Genomic DNA, 16230 nt, shown 5'->3' with positions numbered 1-16230 from the left:
CTGAAAGTGAGGCAGTGCCTGCCACTGCCAAACAACCACGTTTCATTACTTTGGAGCCACATTTTAGGGCTCAGGCAGCTTGTTTAAGTACATTTATAGTGCCCCACCACCACGGGCAGACCTGCTGCAGCCTCACCTCGGGTGTCTGTCAGTTCTGTCTGGCTCTGCAGGGCAGCTGTCTTCCAGCCCTGGGCATGGGGCTGCTGCTTATCTCCAAGGATTGGGGGATGCCAGGATGTGGGCTTTGCCGTGCCCTGGAGCCGCAGGGTCGGCACGTAGCAGTGCCAGCTGTGAGTGCACAAATCTGCTGCTCAGGGAGGCGAGAAACAACTGCTGCCATTAGGAGCACAGAGGTGATTGTGAGCAGGTAAACTGCCAGAGCTGGTGAAACGCCAGAACGAGATTTGGCCAGGACACCACTGCTAACACCTGCATGTTTACAAGGAACCACACGGGATCACTGACTCCTCAGAGCCTCCCACCTCCTGAGTCGCCTCTCCCCTGCAGCAGCACGGCACTGATGGGCAACATCTGGTCTGCAGTTGACATCAGAAACATCATTATTATGAACTGGGCCGGCAGAGACCCAGCCTGCAAACCGCAGCCCAATGAACCTCCAGCCCCACACTGTGCAAAGGCTCCCAGCCCAGTGCTGGCTGCGCCAGGCCTGGTGGAGACTCCTGGAAAAGCTCTGCTGCAGGCTGCCAGGCGGCTATCAGGCCAGATTGGTTCCTGTAACGTGTGAGCTCCAAGGAGAATGCAGCAAAAAATGAGTGAGCTGACCACAGGCAGATTTCTTCCTGAGTGTGTCACTGGTGAACGCCATAATTCCGAGCCGGAGGTGGGAGAACGGGTTTGTTTTTACAAGAAACCTGTCAATGGAGAAAAGAAAAAATTTGAGGAGAATTTAGTGACTGGCTGAATTTGGCAAATAATTTCAGCTGGAGAAAATAGCTAAAATAGTTCAAACTTGGAGCAGGGAGTGGGAGACGAGAAATTCTGAAAATCCATTATTTGCACAGCTCTCCTCCAAAGAGTTTATATTATACTGCCCGCTACCAGCTGGCCCGAGATTTAGGTTGCCTAATATTTTCCGTTATAAAATATTCTTTCAACATTTTTATTTTTTTAGAAGCTCTAACACCTCCATTGTTTGCAGTAGGCCCTTATAATTTGGCAGGGACAAAGCCCCTGGGCTAGAGAAGTGCCTTTTCTTTCATCCATGAAATTCCAGTCAGGTTTGGCTGGATAAAAAAAAAAATAAAAAATCAAAAAACACACACACAAAAAAACCTGTTAAAGATCACCATTTCCCTTCTCTCTCTTATGTGCCTCAAGAAAATATGCTGGCGGACGGCCAGCATAGCAAGTGAACGTGAACGTTCTCATTAAATTGAGCCCAGGTTGTCACCAAAGCAGCCGTCCAGACTCTGCTGGGAATGTCTGGGGGCTTCCAGGGCAGCTGCAGCAGCAGGAGAAGAGTTGCAGGAGACCAAGCACCACCCCAAGGAGCTTTCCCGACAGGAGAAGGAGGCAGAGAGGGGAAGGAGCTCCTCCTGTCACTGATTTAAAAGACCTGGCAAGCCAGTCTCCATGCCTTGGGGCTCCCATCCCTACTTTTGAGGCTGGGAAGAGGAGAGCCAATTTCTCGCTCAGCCAGCTGTGAAATAGCAACACTAAGCCACGTTCCTCTTTCTCCAGGACCTTTCTTTTCTCCCTGGGAACAGCAGCAATTCTGTTCTCCCCTAAAATAGCTGACCCCGCAGTCTTAATTGTATCAGTCTACTCTGTGACGCTGAACAGACGATGGGTTTGGTGGGCGGGGGCGTTATAAGCACTGAAGAGAGAGTAGTTGTCTTGGAAAAGCTTCTGGTCCACGGATTGGAATGGGACCAGCCCAGAAGACTGCACAGGAAGAGATGGGAGTCCAGGAGCGAGACCTACTAGGGAGGCAGCTTCCAAACAGTGATCAGGACAGAGAAATGGCACCATGTGCACAGAATTGAGCCTAGAGAGCTAATGGGAGTGGAAAGGGAAATGGGAAAATTTGGGCATCATATTGTGGGAGAGCAGGTGAAGGCTCAGAAGATCTTAAGTATCAATATAGCCCACTCCTGGCAGACGAGGCTGTGTTACGAAAGTCAACACTGAGTGTAATATAGCAAGATGAGCACTAAAGCAGAAAGGAACATAGAAATATATCATTTAGTGGTCCATCAGTCTAGTTTTTGGCCTCCACAAGTGATGTTGGAAGGATGGCATACAGAAGCTCTGCAGCTGCAAATTCCTGACAGTTGTGAAAATCCTAGTGCAATCCTAAATAGCAAGAAAGTGGCTTATGTCACAAAGTATCAAGTTTTTTGAGTCTTCCCAAATTTTTTAGTATTATCCAAAAATTGGGTTGGAAGCCAAATATCAGAGTACACCACACCAAAGTTCCACTTCCCTGTGCAGGTCTCCTCATTCCCAGAGATGTGTAGCTGTCAAGACAATCTAGCTGACTTCACAAGGGTGGTGCTTATCCATGGAAAAGCTGTTTGTGCCCATTTGTTAAAGTTTGGTGGTCGCCCATGCACAGAAGAGGCAGAAAATCAGAAAGTTGCCTGAGTTCTGTTCCCGTGCCCCTGCTGTGCTGGCTTCAGGTGCAATGTTCAGGCACGATCTGAGCCTTTGCTCCATCCAGAGAGGGCACATGAGAAGCTGCCAGCCGGGCTCATCTCAAGGCTGAGCTTTGGCAGGAGGTGTAACTCGCTCCAGTGGGTGGGGTGGACAGGGCTGTGCAGCTCTTGGAGCCTGCTCTGCTCTGAGTGCAGGAGCTAATGGGCTGTCTCTGCCTTACAGCTCTTCGCGACAAGTGGATGCAGTGGTAAATAGATTGGTAAAACATGAAAGAAACACTGAATGGTAGCAGTGAGAAGACAAGAGCTGGCACCTTCACCTCTGCTTGAGCATTTGCTTTGCCCTGAGGTTGGGTTTCTAAGTCAAATGAGAGGTGGATGGCCAAAACTATGTCAAAACTTTGCTTTGCTTTGGTGCCAGTTTGAAAATAAAACTTCTTTCTCACATTTGAATTCAGAGTCAAATCTGTGCCCCTCAAGGGAAAGTTGTAGTTCAAAGATGGGTCTTGGTACTGATTCCAATTTAAATAGTTGTGTAATTTTCCCTTCAGCTGGATAGTGTATTAATTCACACAGTAATTTCTGGAGTGCTACTAATAAACTATATATTCAACAACTTTGGCAGTAAAAGCCATCAAAGCAAGCATCAGCAATTCTTGAAGACAGAATATGACTATGAGTACCCAAAGACTCTTTCTTTGGATTGCAGGAGTGGGATAACTTGTCAGGAATTAATAAATTGCAATCAAATATGTCTAGAATTCAGACTAGCTAAAGATGGAATAATCAAAACCATCAAAGCTGGGGGCATGGTGGGTTGAGAGAAGTAGTCCAGCAAATATTGTTCTAATATCATCTTAGTCACAAGGGCTGCTCAGTTGTGTTTCTTGAAGACGTTTAAGTTAGCAAATAGTACTCATCATTAATCTTTTATAATGGCTTTTGGGAGCCACAGTTCATTTAAACATTTTACATTTTTATTACTTATGTATGCAGGGCAGCAATTAAAGCTGTCCTGGTCATATAATGAAGACTAATGAAAGCAAGACAAAGGCAGGTTTTCATTTTCTGTCAAACTGAATATCCATTTGCTTCTGCCATCTCCCTGCCCCACCAATTTTTTCTTGCAGGGGACGGGGCGGGGGCGGCGAATGGTGTTTGGGTTTTTTGGTTTGGTTTGGTTTCATTTGTTTTGTTTTGTTGTTTGTGGGTTTTTTTTTTTGCTTGCAAGCAATCTCCCCAGCCCTGAGCCATTTCACCAAACACCTCTACAACTGTCCAGAACGAATTCTGAAGACTGAGTGGTCTTTTCTTTTTCTGGCGTGGAAGAAGCATCTCTCTTGGTAATCAGACAAGTACTGCAAAAGGCTCAGTCTTTCTCAATGCAAGTAAATGTGAGTGATGCAATAACAGCATCTTTATGGTATGTTTTCTTCGCCACTGTGAAGTAATAGTTTTGGAGGGGAGACAGGGATTAGTCATCCCACAATTAGTCATTCTGCAATGTAGTTTGATACTTGAGAGATCTGTATTTCAGAAATGTGGTTCTGCAACCATAGGATCTACTTTCAAGTACTTTCTGCTTTCCCCTCCTTTTAATTGGGAAGAGTTTGTTGAAAGAAAAAAAAATCATTCACTTTTTACTTTTCATGTACTTTCTGCACTCATGTGTCTTTATTTCATCTTCTACAAACCTTGCTTTCCCTTTCTGGGGAGCTCTGACCAAAACCTGAGTGTGGGGAGTGCCTCCATCCTGGCTGTTCTGAGGCAGAGCCCATCAGCCTGGGCAGGCATCCTGAAGGTGATGCTGCAGAGAGGATGGTGTGTGTGTGAGGGTGGGTGTGACACAGGCAGGGCCACTGTCCCCTCACGCGTGTCTCCAGCAGCCTCGGAGCCCAGAGGGGCTGGTGTCCCGTTAACCCTTGCCAGGGCGTGGGGAGATCTCTGGGCAAGGGGCTGTGAGCAGGGGCGCTGGGAGATGCCTCCTTTCCAAAGGCTGTTTACTGCCTTGGGAAGAGAACAGGGTAAGAGACAGCTGCTCTGTAAGTCTTCTCTCTTTTGGCAGTCAGAAACTTTGCTACAGAAAGTTTGTTCCCTTTAACTGGAATTCTTGTGAGTCAAAAAGGCAATGCAGATGTTTCAAAGTGTTAATCATAAATATCAGGGGAGAGGGAGCTTAATGGCAGAGCTCCCAATGAGTAACAATGTTTGGCCTCAAATATTTCAGCTGGTAAGATGTCGCATACTTCTCTGTGCATGATAGCTCTGCAGTTGTCTTAACCATTTCATTTTTGGAGTGAGTAGTTGCAGTCCAGCCCATGTGTCACAGCCAGCGTGCTGCACACCAGTGTCTGCACTGGGCAGGTGGTTGTCACTGCTCCAGGCACCTACACCAGATCTAGTCCTCTCCTAAGAAGGCTTGTTTCATCAAATCTCCCCACCACAGCAAAAGCCTGAGTCTGCTTTCCAACCAGCCTTCCTCCCAGCTCCTTGGTATTTCTTTGTTGCCAACTCTGTAGTCTCCTGAATGTATTCCATGCATACCAAAGCCTGCTTGACATTTGGCTCCCCGAGTCTTTCATAATTCTTCTTGTGTTGGTATAAATAGAGTTAATTTATTCTTGTTTCAGACATGTTGTTGTCATTATTAACTTACCAACCCAGACTCCAAACACAAAAAATTCAAATCTGGCAAAATAAATACAGAGCAACTCATGGGCCAAATTGATTTGACTTAAAACAGCATTGAAACAGATGAAATGCTGTGTTTCATTTGGAAAAACAGCAGCTATGTCTGTACAGTAACTACTGTGCTTCTCCAAGGGGTTTTTCCCACATACAGGGCCAAACTCAACCAAATGTAGCTTTGGGTTAGAAGGTAAAGCTCCCATTAAAATCCTGGGTCAATCTGTTTGAAGACATACATGGTTACTGGGTTTGAAGTCAGATGAAGGTGGTGTGCATGGCACCAACTATAGGTGCTCAGTGTAACATCTCTGCTGATGGCAGTCAAAAACTGAGCAGGAAAACTCCAGTCCAGAGGACACAAGCTAAAGACAGAGCCTTGCTTCTCTACCCTTTCCTCTCTGCCTAGAAGCAGATGCCAAGGTAGAAGAAGATGCCAAGGTCTGTACTCTGCAATCACCATAATTTGCAATGATTTAATATTAAAATGTCAGCACTGATGTGCAAGGAATTCTGTTTCTCCTCAATCCCAGTGTGTGGTATCTCTACTCAGCTGGCAAATTCCCACAGCTCCAGCGCAGTATGGACCTCCCATACCCAAAGGAGCACAAACACACTCCAGTTACAAACTGAACTGCTTTCTGCTCCACGGGAGAGCCCTGTTGGGCACAAGTCATCATTTCACAAGTGATAGGGTTTAGAGGTGAAGCTAACCTGGAACAAACCTAGTAGAAGTGATGACTGCCTGTGTATGTCAGCAGGGAATTGAGGTGTGTAGGACTTCCCCTGGAAGGAAAGCCCCACGGAGAGAGCATCCTTTAGAGCTGCTCTCAAGCACTTTTGTGCCATTGTAATGGAAGCATAATCTGAAGTGATTTTTATCTTAAATGCAGTTTAACTTTTAAGTTCTGATGGTTTAACTGATAATTGGATAGCTAAAATAGCTTTCAGAATCCAAAGCTGAAGTTTTGCTTCTTTTTGCTTTGCTGATGAGTTGCAGCAGACCTTGTAAGGAAGGGGAGAAGCCAGTTTTCTGGTGGCACTCAGATTTTTTTCCCTTTACTCAACAGGGTGTGCATGGTACTACTGCCTTCTTGAAGTTGAACACTGCATTCCAGCTGTCTTGGAGTCAAAAAGGGAGATGTATCCTTGAGGCAGCTCCAGTACTTTTACACAGGAATGGTGCGGGGGAGAAAATCAAGGCAGATGCAATTAGTGAAAATCAGAACCTGCAGTGCAGCTTCTCTCTCCAGCTGCCTTTGTGTAGGGCTTATCCCAAACAAAGCAGCCTCCCCTGAGCCTTGGACTCCTTACAGCCTAACAGAAGGAAGATCACTACAAGCTTCAGGTGTTTCTGTTAGTGGGAAGCCTGGTAAATACTCTTTCCAAGCCAGCAACACCTCCCGCTGGCAGGCTTACTTGGCAGGCTCCAGGCACTGAAGTAAACACACTCTCTGTTTTGTGAGATTCACCCAAGTGGGGCTTATCCCTGTCCTGCCTCTCAGGAGAGTCTGAGGGGCAGTTGTGGCCCTTTTATGTAAGGGTATTCAGTGGCCAGAAAAAGGCTTGAGAAAGAGTTGCCCCTTAGTTATGACAAGCAATATGGAAATAATTTGAGAATGGGTTGTGTTTCACTATTTTTTTCCCACAAATTCAATATATTTTAAGTCTATGTTTTTCTTTTTTTTTTCCCCCACGATCTGACTGTACATCAAAAGAACAAAGAGCGAGTAGTGAGTTAAGAGGGAGAGTGGAGAGCAGAAGGCAGTGCAAAAAGCTGGGAGAAGTAGCCAGTGTGACCTGACCCCTCAGAGGAACCACAGGAGAAGTTATTCCAGGGGCAGTACACAGCCTGGGATGGGTGGTCCCATGGTGTGGCATCTCTCCACCTGGCCCAGATCCAGTCTGACTCTCCTCTGCCTGATCTGACCCTTTGCCAGCAGCTGCCCAAAGCTAACAGACCAGAGGAGTCACAGCAGCATCCAGAAATGGGTTAGCACTGAGAGACATTAAATTTTGCTTTACAGGTTGTTTGGGAAGGGTGGAGAACAGTCCACACAGAGAAGAGATAGAGGAAAAAAACCTAGAAAAATAAACTGCAGACAATATCTCATTGAGACAGTGTCTGGGGCTGGCACTCATGCAAGCAATGTGCAGAGGAGGGAAGGAAGCCCCGGTGCTCAGAGTAATCCATTATTTTCACTAGTATTGACCATGCTTCCCTGCCTCCAAGTGTCTCCAGAGGTGGTGGGGCAGCTTCAGAAGGGCCACCAGGGCCTTTTTGCTCCTGCTGCTTTTCCCACACTCCTTACAGTGAGATCTCACTGCCAGCCCCATGCCAGTGCTGTCTGCTGGGAAGCTGCTGAGGGAGGCTTGGGACCATGCTGGAAGCACATCCCTGTGTCCAGTGCTAGCCCAGGGGACTGAGCCAGCAGCCACCACCACCCAAACCAGGCCAGGCCCGTGCACACGGCTGACTCCTGCCTCTGGTGAGTCACGCCACTGGCTACTTCTTTCTGGTTGCTTTAGCTAAATCAGGAGATCTGCCCTGCCCTGGCAGGCTGCTGGGCAGCTGCTGAGGAGCTCGGTCTGTGCCAGTCAGACTGTGCCCCTGTGCCAAGGGGCTCTGCTTGCTCTCGGGCTGGGGCTGCTGCAGGCGGGAGAAGGGCAAGGCACACGGGAGGAGAACGGCAACCTTGTATATCTGTCATATAAAACTCAGAGCCCCCGCTCTGGCTCTTTATCAATTATTAGCCTGCTGCTAAAATAAGAAAAGAGATTTCATAAGTGTGTTTCTGTTCCACACACCAGACAGATAGTCTGGCTAAAATGATTTATTGGTGTGAGTTAGTGCGTGTGTATGTGTAGATGTGCATATGGTTCAAATCCTATAAAACAAGAGTCCTGCCTGTGTGTGCATGTATTTAATGCTTTATATGGTGCATCATTCCTTTTTCATGTGTGTCTGTCTGGTTTTCTTGGGCAGCACTAGTTAAATTTCTTCCTTCTTTTATTATATTTTTTATTTTATTTTTGCATTTCACATGAATTGTGCAGTGGAAGCCAAGAGTATCTGCCAACTTGGCTGTCCCAAAAATAAAAGTTGACACTCTTCTCCTAGAAACAGCTATCCCCTCATTGTAGTCATGGTCAGACACACCCACATCATCCCTTTCTTGAAATTGAGGCTGAATTTAATAATGTGCTTGGCCGCTTTCATTTCTGACTAAAAATGTCAAAAAGTGAAAATAATTGTCTTGAGAATGCAGAGGCAGAGGGCAATCCCAGGACACAGCACTTACTATTGTAAGTGTGCACAAAGGCACAGACTGCTCTCCTCCAGCTGGCAGCTGGGAACAGTGCTGCAGAAACCAAGGACAAAGGTGGAAGCAGTGATAGGAAAGTCCCCCCACCTTCTCTTCAAGTTAAAATTCCTCTCTTCTCTCATCTGTGGTAAATGGACTGCTGCAATTTTCACCTTTCCTTGAATTCTTCATTTTGGCTTTTGAGGTTTGGGACTCCTCTTTCCATACCCCTGGTTTACTCAGAGACAGTAAACAAACGTTGCTTTCACCCCAGTTGTAAGTGCCAAAGAGTCTGAGGAGGCAAAGCTGCTTGGATGTGAAGCCAGTTCATGTCCCTGCCTACCAGAATAGCAGGCAGGGCTTGGTATGAGTCATGCAAGGCATGTTGTCTGCTCTCAAGTTATACTTGCCCCATGCAACTTATTTTCTAAGCCACTTGGCAGAAAAGTAGCTATTCAGTGTTGCTGTCATAGGTATTTCAGAAGCCATGCTTTTAGTTGGAGGTGGCAACAGCCCATGGAAAATTCTGGTTTAGATAGGAAAACATAAGTTAGAAAATGAATGAATAATCTGTTTTCCTGCATCACGCCCATTTCCACCTGAAGAATACCTAGACAGCAAGTGAGGTTCTTTTAAAGCCACAGTAAGTCATGAATTCAAAGTGACTTTTACCACTGCTGTTGTATAGAGCCAAGACAAAATATATTCCCTCTTGGCTTTCTCTCAGTTTAGGTGCTGTATCTCCTGTAACATGGAGACTCTTGGCTATGCTAAACAGCTGATTCTAATTTTTCTCTTCATGAGTTCAAGCAATTGTAGCTGGTTGGATATTTTTAAGCTTCCAAACGTGAATTGTTCCCTGTTGCAGGGATTGCTCCATGTGATCAGAGCTGCCCATGCCTTGAAATCAATTTTGAGATGGAAAATGACTGACATGATGATTGAAGAACATTTTCTGGTTTTCACTGTCAAGGTGATATCCAGGGATACAGAAATCACTGATAAAAGAGATTTGTCATTCTAAGTAGATGAGGAGGATCGTGTGGTCCTTCATGGTGGCTGTTCTAGAGTTGTTGTAGGTTCGTTGTCTTTGGAGATAAAGAGGTGTGTGTTTAAGCCTTTAGGGACAGCAATTATTTCAGCATCAATTTAAGGATTTTTTCACCCAGTGAGCAGGGGATAACAAAGCTCCAGAGCAAAGGGTTACAGAATCACAGGATCATCAAATTTGCAAGAGACCTTTAAGAACATCTAGTCCAGCTATGAATTGAGCACCACCGTAGTCACCCCTAAACCATATCCGCAACTGCCACATCCAGGTTCCTCGTGAACACATTCAGAGACAGTGACTCCACCGCCTCCCTGGACAACATATTCCAGTGCCTACCATTCTTTCAGTGAAGTATTTTTCTAGTATCTAATCTGAACCTCCCCTGGCATAACAGGGGGACATTTCCTCTTTTCCTTTCACCTGAGACATGGCAGAAGAGACTGACTCCCACCTGGCCATAAGCTCCTCTCAGGCAGTTGTAGAGAGTGGTAATATCTCCCCTGAGACCCCTTTTCTCCAAACGAAACAACTCCTGTTTCCTCAGCTGCTCCTCATAGGATTTGGTTTCTAGACCATTCACCAGCTCTTCTTTGGACACACTTCAGCACTTCACTATCTTTCTTGGAGTAAAGGATAAATTGAACAAAGTAGTCAAAGTTCAGACTCACTTGTTACCCTACAAAGCAAGCAACATTTTCAGCACTGCAGGTGCCATCAGAAGATGTGGTTCCTGTGCTCAGCCTTAGCAGAGAAAACATCAGATGTGTTGGATTGTTGTTACTTACACAACTTTGCAAACAGACAAGAATTTTTTTATGAATTTGTAGAAGTCAAATACTAAGTGTTAGTCTCAGCACGCTTAGAAATCTGGACAAATTCAGTTTCTCAGTCATGTAAGTCTTGCCCATTTTGTACAAGAAGCAGCTTTGATTCAAGGCAGATCCTGCCAATCTGCCTGTTTTGAGGACTGGGTTGAACTCGTCCACCTAAGTTGTCAATTATCACATCCCATACATAAACTGTGAAATCAAGGGAGATCCAAGCTGGAATGAATCCTGCAGTTTGACTGTAGACCAAGTGTCCATTCTTCTAGGCTCTGAGCTGCTGGCTCAAATATCTCTCTTTTTCCCTTTGAAATAAACCTGGACTTCTGACTGTGCGTTTGCATGGCACTCCATGGAGGAAATGGTATGAGTGGCAGTCAGAATGTGTGACTCCACACATGACTATAGAATGCAGCATTTTCCCTATACGGGCAGTGGCTCCTCATCTCTCCCGTTTCTTTCAAATCCTGTCCACCTTTCATAGACATTAACCGTGTAGGACTTTTGAAGGGGGATAATTTCTTCTTCAGAACACGTTTGATTTTAATGAAAGTGTAAATGGGTTTGCTCATTGTGGCTGGAGTGTGCAACAGACACAGGAAAACTATCCTGAGAGGTTTTATGTGGCATTTTTCTGTAAAAACTGTTCAGTCCTGCTTTGGAGGTATGATTGTCTGTACCCATGTGCATTTTGACATAGTTACAAATACAGGCGTCACATTTGAGTGCTAGCCCAACACCTAAAAGACTCCTAGTTGGTTTCCTGCTCTAGGAAATCACTGGCAGTTTAATTTCTCTCACGCACAGGTTCTTGTCTGTTGATCAGAAAGCAACTGCATGAAATATGTTTAAGGCTGTGATTCTGAAGGTCAGCCAGGTTAACTTCTCAGCACAAAACAGTGAAGAGAGGGCAGGAAGGCATCTGAAAGGGGCATTCCCACCTCTGAGGTGAATAGCCAGGACAGATAACCTAGTTATGCCAGGAAGTCACAGCAAAATAGAAATTAGTGATGCTGCAAGCTTAAGTGTTGTGGAAGGAATAAGCCTAGGCTAATACTGGAGCCATAGAAATAGACTTGGACAGGAATTGGTAACAATTAACTGCAGTACCTCTGGGATGAAGACAGGCCCCTTAGCCCAGCCATCCTGTCTTTCACCATGGGCTAGTGATGAAAGATCATGAGTTAAGAGCTTGGCCTGAGCAGGAGAGTCCATGCTATCAGCACAGGGAATGAGCTTCCATTTGGGAGCTATATCAGTCACTGAGGTGGGTTCCCATTTTGAGAGTTACAGTGTTCCCCATTAACTCCAGGAAGCCTTTATCTAAGCGACCAGGGAAGCCCACAATAATCAAAGTTGAGGTAATGCATGGGGAAACCCACAATACTTGGAACAGAACTTGTTTAAAAGCAGTTTGAATAGCCTGGTGTTGAGCTAATCCTTCATCTCAGTGTGCTTTGGAGATTGCTGAGCCCACACTGCACACAAGAAACCCCTCTGGTGGGGGAGAGGGTCCAGTGGGGAATGGCCATGAGCTGGAGCTGAGCCCTGCCCTAGTGGTGCCACAAGGACTTGTCCGCAAAAATGTGGAATTCATCTGCAGTGAGAGCCCAAGACTTGATACAAAGGCTACCCAATTGCAATGTACAATAAAGTGTTTTATTAATCCTGCAAAAAAAGTGATGAGTTGTCTAGGATAGAGACCAGCTGCTGGTGTTTCTCTCTTGGCATTTTATCTATTAATAACTGTTTACTTACAGAGTGGTATAAAGCATTCCTGTAATGAAAACTGAGCAGGATGAAGGGAGAGATTGCTGCTGAGCTGTGATAGCATCTCCTCTAAGATGCTCCAACTTACACATGTTAAAAATGAAAACTTTCCAGTGTGTATGTACACATATGGCAAGCTGTTTATAGCTGAGGTTCCCAGTGAATATGTTTTTTGAGATGGGCAGGTACTCAGCAAAGATGTAGCTTTGTGTCAGCTTCTCACAATGTCTCCTGAAGTGGTCAGTGAACCTGAAATTTTAGATTCCAATCATTTTAGATTAGATATCTAATCATGGGGAGCATGGCTCTGGTGATTTAAGTGAGGAGCAGTATAGGTATAATATAAGAAACTGAAAACCACGTGCCTCTTCACTGCAGTCCAGTGACTGGGACAAAAAACACAAGTAAATGCTGAAGCCGTGCTGAGACAAAGAGAGGAAATAGAAAGCTCTCCAAAAATGACAGTACTTACACACTTATTTCACAAGGTGTGTATGGAAGCATGTGTGTCCAAACCTGCACATACCTTGGCAACAAATCTCATACATCAAAGGTCTGCTTTGGAAACTATCGATTTTTTTTTTCCCCTGGGGAGTATACCTAGAAAAAAAAAATATATATAGTAAATATACATGACACTTTGGGTTGCCATTTTTTATTTTTACTGCATAGTTACATCCAACAAATGCTGCATTCACAATCAGAATTACTTTCCAATGGGGTTGAATGCTGTGGCCCCTGCAACTACACAGCACCAGGTCGTCTGGCATACACATTCCTTGTCTCATCAGTGTGGACTACATGTGCAAGGCTGCAAGATAGACCTCCCTCTCAGTGATCTGTGTTTCAGCCATATTCAACAAACATATCCTTCTTTCCAGTTTCAATATTTTAATGAACTTTTGATTCACAACAATAATCTTCATTTTAACAAAAAAAAATTAAAAGTCAAAACGTAGTAGGAACATCTAATCCTGGACTATCCTATTCATTCCTCAGTTGTGCTCTCAGGAGCTCACTGGGTGTTTTTTTGCTAATCAAACAAATCTGAGAAATAAGAGCTCCTACTCACTCTCTTGCTGCTTTTCCTTTCTACCATCTCTAATATGAACAACAAGACAGCACCTAAGTAAGAGCAGAGGGTAAATTCTAAGAGAGAACACCTCAGTAGAGCAGGTATAGAAAAAGAAAATGCCTTTTTCTGAAGAATTCTACTTTGGGGTATAATCCTTGTGCCTCTTAGATCAGTATAAACTGGAAAGTTCTGAGAATCTTCATGTTGTATGCTATTGCACAGAACTTCACAGGGATAAAAAAATCCCACATATCCATATGTTTGTCTATATTGGACAAAAGGAGAGTGGCTGAGGGTATCTGTGAATTGTTGCTTCCCTTCAATGGATTGCTAGGATGTATCAGGAATACAGCTTTTCAAAGTTCAAGTTAGCTTTGAGTCCCTGGGGGTCCCATACGAGTTTTGTAACAGGAGGGAAGGTTTGTTTTCAGTAGAGAAAGGAAATAAGAGAATTTAAATAAAACCTAGATGAAGCTTGAAGTAACCTGCTAATCCCAAGTGAGGTATGAAGGGCTACTGCCCAGACAGTGCCTACTCCTGCTGTGGAACTCTTCTCCAGGGAAGTGCCACAGGTTCAGCATGGCTGCTGTGCTGGAGACCACAAGAGTCATGATTCACTCGAAGGGAATGTGAAGCAAGTCAGTTATTTTTTGAGAGTTTCACAATGGCAAAGAATGGGAACCAATTCACTGGCCAAGAAAACAGGCAACAATGGCTAAGAGCATAAACATGTAAGGCAGACATATAGGGGGCAGGCAGCCAATTAAGAGGAAGGAAGAAGCTAAAATAAGCCGATGAATGAACAGACAGGAAATATTTAACAGTGAAAGAGATAACGTGTGACTTAGAGGGAAATAAGAGGAAAGAGTTACAAGGTTAAATCTATAAAATAATAGTGGTTATTTAGGGGAAATTTTGTCTTGCTGCAAACAGAAAGGACAGAACAAAGTGATGGGGAAGTGCTGCAGAAGTACCAGCAAAGAGCTGGCATCATTGGCACCTTGCCCCAGCAAAGACTGACCAACCCCTCTTGAAATCTGGCTTTTGTTGGATGATCACCCCACTGCTTTTTGCCTTCTCTCACCAGGCTTGCAAAATGCATACAGTGTTTTTTGAGTCTTTTGAGCATTCTTTGCTGCCTTGGGTCTAAATCTCCTCTTGACTGTGTTTTGTATAGATCAAACCCTGTGATCCCTACTCTGATCTGTAGTTCTGGCAGGGAGGGCTGCCAGTGCTGGTAAATTTATGTTCAGGTGATGTTCATATAGAGGAGTACAGAAACAACCATCCCAGCCTTAAAGAAGTTGAAAGGAGGTGAAAAGCAGATGGGACTATCTGAGGGAAAATACTGACTGTTTCAAGTAGATTAGGCTCTTTGAGCTGCATTGGCAGAGCACTTTGGTATCTCTTCAGGGGCTGGGAAGAGTTAATGGCAACTCCTTGTCTCTAAGCCCCTGGATGTCTCCAGTCCTGTGAGCTCTTCCTGCATGGGTGCTATGGGCTGCTGGAACCATCCTGTAGGCTGGATTCAGAGAGGAAAAGGATAACATGAAAGGCCTGCTTCTACTGGTTAGTAAGTAAAGTAATGAACTTTTATAGTGGAATAGAACCACAATTCTAGGAAAAGTTGCATGCTATAAAACCCTGGATTTTTAGACATCTTAATAGAAGAAACATCTGATTCTACACTTTTCAGAAGTCTATTATTTTAGCGTAAGGTAATTCCTGCAAATATGAGAGAGGGGGTGTCTCTGTTATGATTGGCCTCCCCTCTCTTCCTGCATTCCTTCACATTAACTGGAGTTTCAGATTTGAATAAACTTCAACTCATAAAACCTTTAAGTGGTTAGGATCTGTATGTTGAATTTCTAGCATCCTGAAATTAAGCCAGTTTTACATTGTTCTAGTTTGTGTGGATGTGGCTTTTTTGGACAACTTTGAAAGAACCTTTTGAGGGAACACAAGAAAACCATCAGCCTGAGAAAACTACTCGTGTCAAAGAGGAACATACATTATGACACTGAGAAATAGGGATGAAGATGGCCCAGGATAACTTCCTTATTCAAAATTAGAAATAAGGAAGTAGAAAGGGAAAAACTAATGACTTTGCTTTGCTCAGCACAATACCGTGATTTGAGTGTGGTTTGGTCTGACTTTGCTCCCATTTACCCTGAGAAACTCAGACTAATCACAGTGTAAAAGTAGTAGGATCAGAATAAGGCCTATGTAGTTTCCACACATCTCACAAAGCCTTTTGGCGGGACTGGCACTGTGCTCTGTGTTACCCAAAATGCAAAAGAAGGGACTGATTTTTGGGGCTTACCTTTTAAATGCAATGAGCTCTTTCAAGATTCTAGATACTCTGTCTTGGATTAAAAAGAAAACCTAAGGATAGAGTAGATCAGAATAGATTAGACTAGAGAAGAATAGGCAGTTTTAGATTCAAAAGAACATGCTTTCTGACTGCCTAGGTGCAGGAGAAAGCCCTGGCCTTGCTGCACAGGGTGCAGGCAGCCTGACTAGTGCCTGAAACTGCTTCTAGCTAGTCTGGGCACGGGAGCAGTGAGGACTGCCCCACAACTCAGCAACCAAAAATCAAGGTCTGCGGGGCTTTGTGGCCCTGAGGGAGGTGCTATGCTGCAGGAAGGTGTTGATGCCTTTGCCAGCACACCTTAACTATTGCTGTCCTGTGGAGCTGCCAGACAAAACCTACCCCAGACAGGTCTATCCAGGCTGCAATCACATCTCCTTTTGGTCGTCAGGGCAAGTAGTTGGGAACCCTCTGTAAATGGTGGCAGTCTTCCAGCTAACAATGGTGTCTGGGCTCTCTGCAGTATTACCTGCTGAGGTGTTTCCTACAACGTGCCACTTCTTTCTTTACCCTTGCTTTTGGCTCTTTCCC

The 16230-nt window shown here is 44.8% G+C and overlaps 1 long non-coding RNA gene across 1 annotated transcript; it reads right to left on the bottom strand.

Annotated features, from left to right (window-relative positions):
* On the bottom strand, positions 1-15699 carry LOC141725289 (uncharacterized). Its single transcript, XR_012577155.1, has 3 exons — positions 15652-15699; positions 12780-12853; positions 1-872 (listed from the first exon to the last, which is right to left on the bottom strand). It is a non-coding gene; the product is annotated as an uncharacterized LOC141725289 (long non-coding RNA).
* Positions 15700-16230: the final 531 nt, after the last annotated feature.

Source organism: Zonotrichia albicollis, chromosome 1 (genome assembly GCF_047830755.1).
Source record: "Zonotrichia albicollis isolate bZonAlb1 chromosome 1, bZonAlb1.hap1, whole genome shotgun sequence".
In the NCBI taxonomy this organism is placed as follows: Eukaryota; Metazoa; Chordata; class Aves; order Passeriformes; family Passerellidae; genus Zonotrichia; species Zonotrichia albicollis.
Note: the sequence above shows the minus strand (reverse complement) of the source record. Positions and strands in the feature narration are given on the sequence as shown.